Raw genomic sequence first — 6,065 nt, forward strand, 5'->3', positions numbered from 1 at the left:
CATTTAGCCGTCAAAAAGCAATCGACCGAAATGGATAGATAACCCTACCGACACAAGAACAACCGAACACCCGCCGATCGAAAATATCCCTTTTCGCGTTGCGGAGCACGCGGGTCACCCTAGTGACTTACTCTTTTGGTAAAAAACCTTCTGATGTCCATGCTTCTTAAGTTCTTTCTCACCAGAGGCAGAATCCCAGATTAAACCATGATCTGTCGCCTTTCGGACCAAGGCCATCTATAGAAGGTACAGTCACTCCCCCGTCGACCAATCAGAGACAGATCCTGAGTGACGTCACCCCTGATGCTCGCAAGGGGTACTCCATTCCTTTACAACGTAAAAATGACTAACTTCATTTGAAGATTGTTGGTGACACTCTACTCATATTGCTCAACCGTTGATGTCATTGGAAAGACCAACTAATTTTCTAGCGATAAAAAAGAGCAGCAATATGCTAAGAAATGGCCGGTTTTGAAGATATAGACGATTTAAAAATCCTCCGCAGTTGCAGGAAAGCAACGTAAAAAGGCATCGAGCTTATATTTTTACTATGAATAAATCATTTTTCAGTAAGTTTTTAGATATGGTATCGATTTAATCAACAACTTTATTACAATATTTTTATGACTTGCAACTTTATTTCAAAATAATATTTTCAAAAATGGCAACTGTTGGTAAGTAGCTTTGAAGCGATTGTGGCGCACCGCGCCATTATTATCCTGAGGCCCCCTTATGATGTCATCAAAAGGGGAGTGACATGGGCCTGTTTCGGACCAAAAGACTGCCCCGCCCAAGCCCCGCCACTCAAAACAAAACTCAAGGACGTCCGGAACCGAAAACTCTCCCCGCGTTCGATGTCTCTCTGACGACGAAGATTCTACGCCGTCCGGCCAATCACGTTCCACAACCGCAGCCGAGCCCCCGCTGACCTTGAACGGGATTGGCCGGACGACATAGAATCTTCGTCGTCCGAGAGACATCGAACGCGGGGTCTATTATGTTGGAGGGTCCGAGTTTGTCAACGTCTCCATGGAAACCCAATTTGACACGTGTGCTTTCAGCACGCTACTACCGGCCGTGAAACACCGCCCCATTGACGCGGTACGAATGCGACGATGGCTACCAAATGCTGCTGTCTTGACTCTGGTATAAACAAAGCAAAAAAAAATTCGCGTCATTTTTTTTTTACAACGCATTCTTATGTACGGTAGGTAATTCAAAAATAATAATAATGCGCTCAAAGAATCGTGATAGTGATGCCAGTACCAACTTTGGTTGGGGGTGCCCAGAGCACCTTGGGGGTGCCCAACTCAGCATTGGGGGTGCCCGGGCACCCCCAAAAGTATACAAATCGACACCTATGACGAGTAGTCATGGACAAAAAAGAAGAGACAGAAGATTGCATGCAGTAAGACACAAGTCACCCAACGGTCAACAGAGCTATGCTGCAGCTCTTCATAGTTCCGGTGGCTCTAACTGCAGATCATTGAGCGCCTTTCGGTCGACCTCTGACCTGTAGCTGCTGTCGAGGGGGCACCTAAGGCGGTTCGGCTGCTCGAGGACCGAGGGGTCTCCCGCCACGGAGACACAGAGAGGCGGTATTACTGTCCGACCTTCCTGGAAGCCATTACCGGCCACTGTATCCGAGCACTCGCCCCAGAGGAGCACTCGCCAGCCCCGTCCGCCGCACCAGCTTTTCCAGGACGAACGGTAAGTGGTTGTCGGGTGCATTTGGTTCCGGCAAATAGTGCAAGGTACCTAATTGATAAATGCATACAGTTTGTGGTAACTATGTGTAACTTGTTCATTTTTGATTACATATTGTGTTTTTGTGCGCTTCACAGATAACGAATATCTGGATGCATATTCATAAGCATATATCTTTGTACGCAGTGAGCAGAATGCAATATAATATGAAATGGCAAAATGCTGAACGAATTCATCATAACTACAAAATAAGTCAAATGAATAGACCGCTCCCAATAAGCAAACCAATGGTCGGACAGAATCCCATTGGGGATAAAACAGCGACCCTCAATCGACGGATCGCTAATTCCTCTGACGTCACGTGTTTTCACAGACAACACGGGAGCTGTCGGGGCCGACGGACCGGCATTGTGGCTCCGCCTGTCCGCCGGCGGCCCGTTTGTTGATTCAGGTGAGAGCCGGCCGCTGTAGATCCGATAATGTCGGCTACTAACCTCGGCCGTCACATAGTGCGGCCGAGAGAACTGTGGGGAGCGTCACTCAGGAATGGATGGGCGCGCCTGACCGCCCCCCCCCCCCTCCCCCGACCGCCCCCGACCGCCGCCCCCGACCACCGCCGGCCGGCAGTCCCAGTGGCATTGTTCCCAGCACCAGATCACTTTTTGCAGTGGTGCATGCTGTGAGAAAAAGGCGAATACCGTGCTTGAGACGCTCACCGTGCAACCGATCAGATATCGAGCAAGAACGGCCCACGGGCGGCTCCGGTGGCGCACCCCTGTACACGGGGCGACACAGCGTCATTTTCGCCGCGGGAGGCGTCCAGTGACAACGGCGAAACCATTCATCTCACCAGAGGTTTTGTTAGGCTTCTTATGCCAGGTGTCTGCGCAAGGATATTTTGTTATTATTTAGACATTTTTGCATAGTGAAGCACCTCGCTTCTTCTTGTCAACCATTTTTTTTCTTTTCCATGTCCGAAAGAAATGATTACCAACTGTACCTATAACAACTAAAAAGGCGTTCAAAGTGGTGTAAGAAGAATCAATTACTTGGAATTGAATCGTAAGCATTTTTGACACCAATACCTAAAAACCATGAAAAGCACATTTGCATCCAAGTTGCAATTTATAAAAAAAAAAAAATTGGAAGCATTCTTTTCTGAGCATTCCTTTTAGTTTTCACTAACAAAGTGCATATTCACTACCTTTGCATTATGCATAATCACTCAGCTCAAGACTATGGTCATCAGAACGGTTAAACAATGATCGATCTGTCAAGAGGTAACGACTCATTGCAAAATATTCCATCAGTAATGTGCAGCTTCAAACATACAATAATATAAATGATCTGCGTTTCTACATTCCATCCACGATAATCATTTGGAGTGATGAGCTGTTCGTGAGGGTGTTTAGCAGCTATACCAAATTAATGATATGACTATGATTTGATAGATAAACTAGGCCTTTACTAGAGGGACCAAAGCACCATTCAAATAAGCTGGTATCGTTTATGCGAAGGTACATATATGTTGATTGCGATCCTACAATATGCTACATACGCACATATCGTGATGGAAGTTAGAGGTGCATATTTTTAAACCATGTAATGCATCATCGACTGGACTTGGCCATCTGACGTGGTCTCTCCCAAATAAGAGTTTCAATTAAATTTTGGAAGCTGTGCTGTCTGTAACATATAACGCCTCATAACATTCTCAGCTGTTGATATACACGTATTTCCGTGGGGCCATGAAAACTGTTCGCTCTTGGAATATCAAATTTAACGAACCTCATATCCGTGCACCGAACCATGTTTGGAAAGATTGCTCTCGGAAGCGCAATGTCGTTTCGATTCGAGGGGTGCCAGGGCTTAGGGTGAAAGATGCCGTTTGGTACAGCCTGCAGTTCTATTTCGAGACCATTTTATGATGGCAAAATTTCCAAGTCAATGGCTCTTTTTCTCCATGATGGGAACGCACTGAATCAAGTTCCTAGTGCAATATATTCATTTTGAAATATGATCACTGCACGTGCCCGGGTTCGCAAGGACATTTCACAGCGGAGCCTCCGATCGTAACCCCATCAGAATTCGCGTGAGGTGTGAGCCAAAGATCCAATTGATTCTCTGTGACGAAGAAGCGTTCCCACTCCTCAGAGCAGAGAACGAGGCTCGTTGAAGCTACAAAAGGTTCTCATACATTCTCATCACAAGTTTGCCATTGACATCTGAGGGAAGACTGCTTATCTATCTTTCTGCAATATGCAATACAGAGACATAGTGCCACACTCATGACTGACGAAAATCGCTTATAGCTAAATGGACGACGGATAAGCGGCGTCGTCCGTCCAAATAGATGTTCGTACCCTATCTGGAGATCGACGAGGATGGAGGACCATTTACGTTTGGACCGCCCTGCTCTGGCTCCCTCTCTTGCTTCCCTGCCGACCACATTGTCAGCTGGTTGGGCCCCTCCGAGCCCGTCTCACACCTCCCTCGTTTCCCGCGCCCGTCTCGGCCCGGCTCCACGCCTCTGCCGTCTTTGGTCGGACGCCAGCATAATTGGTGAACGGCGGCTCGTCTCATGTCGCCAGAGACCGCTAATTTACCCTGTCCGTGCCTGATGTGTTGTCGGCGGGCCGGACTGTGGGGCCGGTTGCCGCCGCCGCTGCCGCCGCTGCCGCCGCCGCCCCACAGCTGGGCCGCTGTCCGACCGGCCCACCTCCTTCTTCCCTCCTCCCCCCTCACCACACCCAGTTGGCCCGTGAAACCGAAAATGGCCCGGGCGCCCGCCCCACCAATTATTGCACTTTTACCGGGGCCCGATCGCGCCAGATGTAATTGCTGGCTGGCCCGTCGGCCGACACGCACTAGCCGCAAATGAGATGGATGGAAAATAATGTGTTGTGCTGTTGCTGTCAGATACTGAGAGGAGAAATTCGGGACGTTTATAGTACGTCGCGTAATGACTTCTGGCCCATCAGTCAAAGAGGCGTAGAAATGTCCATGTGAGCGTGTAATGATGGATTTGGCTCGATGTGCAATTAAGTTGTTATCAGATCTGAAATGTAATTGCGCATTTCTACTTGTTTAGTGCCTCAAGAGAGTAAGCTACGTATTTCTCATGCCTGTATTTCTAAGCTGAAATCTTCCAGTAGGTATGTGCCAGACTTTGGTTCTGCGGTGTTTGTTTCAGCTGGGAATTAAATACTGCGTTACCGCTTTGATCTCTTGTAAAATACGGTTGCATAATGCGTGTTTTGAATGTTCGGGACAGTGATAATATTGGTGTTAGGGGAAACGACTCTACTTTTGATTCAATTCAATTGAATACATAATGGAAACGATTTCCAAGCTGCCTCAGCAGCCAGATTGTTCATGAGGAATCCACCTGCAGAAACAAATTGTCGCTGGTTTCAAAGCGTTTGTATGCTTATCACCGTCTATGACAGCGTGTAACACCACATTTCAAGCCAGCTGTCAGAAAAAGCACTTAGCCGTAATGGTCTGAATGTTACATGGCACGGCCGATGGCAGCCGGCCTGCAGAGAGCGCCGTGAGTGGGCCCATCTCGGGCGCGTTAACATAACTCGTGAGTGCACTTCAAACCGGCACTACCGCGGCGTTTCGCCGCCGGATCGTATATACGCTGATCTCAGGAGCGGAACATGCTCGTCAGCAACAAAGACGGCCGCCATTTGGTGAGGACTCACTCAGTGCCAGTTCCACACACAGATTTGCTGTCCTCAGCCCGGCACAGGCACTGTATGCAGGTATGAGTGAGAGTCCGCTATAAGAATGAGTGCCTTATCATCTAACACCGGCATCACTCGGTTGGTGACCGCACGAGCTCCACATTCCGTACACATGATCCGTGACTCCTGAGAGGATTACATCCATTAACCTATTCATTGTCCCCTCACATTCACGTGCCGGACGTACCGCTTTCCACAGTCGCGGCACGACGATCCTCCTCCCACCACGGAGCCCCGCGGCGCGACGACCGGCCAGCGGCTAGGAACCTCGGTACGCTCCGATTGACGAGCGTGACCGTCTTTCTGCTGAGTTGTTCCCAAGTCATCCTTGGTTTCGTTCATGTGTATGGTGTAAATATAAGTCAGAGACGAAGATGTTTCTTTTTCTTTCTTTCTTTTTTTGCAATTTGATGGTGCTATGTGCATTAGAAGACGAAACAGTCAGGCCTAATGTATCTAATTCCCTTTACAGTTGAGGCTATTAGCTGAGTTATATGTAAGTGACAAGTCTCGGCAGCCGGTAAATCGGTAGGTGTTCTCCGTCTCTTCAGTATCCACTATCCAGCCCCCAGTTTACCCGTTTTCCCACACCGAGTCCGTCCGTAG

General features: G+C 48.5%; 1 long non-coding RNA gene across 1 annotated transcript; it reads left to right on the top strand.

Annotated features, from left to right (window-relative positions):
* Positions 1-780: 780 nt before the first annotated feature.
* On the top strand, positions 781-5,711 carry LOC122381083. Its single transcript, XR_006256462.1, has 3 exons — positions 781-1,710; positions 2,081-2,158; positions 5,659-5,711. It is a non-coding gene; the product is annotated as an uncharacterized LOC122381083 (long non-coding RNA).
* The last annotated feature ends 354 nt before the right edge of the window (positions 5,712-6,065 follow it).

The sequence above is a fragment of the Amphibalanus amphitrite genome, unplaced genomic scaffold (assembly GCF_019059575.1).
Source record: "Amphibalanus amphitrite isolate SeventyFive unplaced genomic scaffold, NRLGWU_Aamphi_draft 000113F_arrow, whole genome shotgun sequence".
Taxonomy (NCBI): Eukaryota; Metazoa; Arthropoda; class Thecostraca; order Balanomorpha; family Balanidae; genus Amphibalanus; species Amphibalanus amphitrite.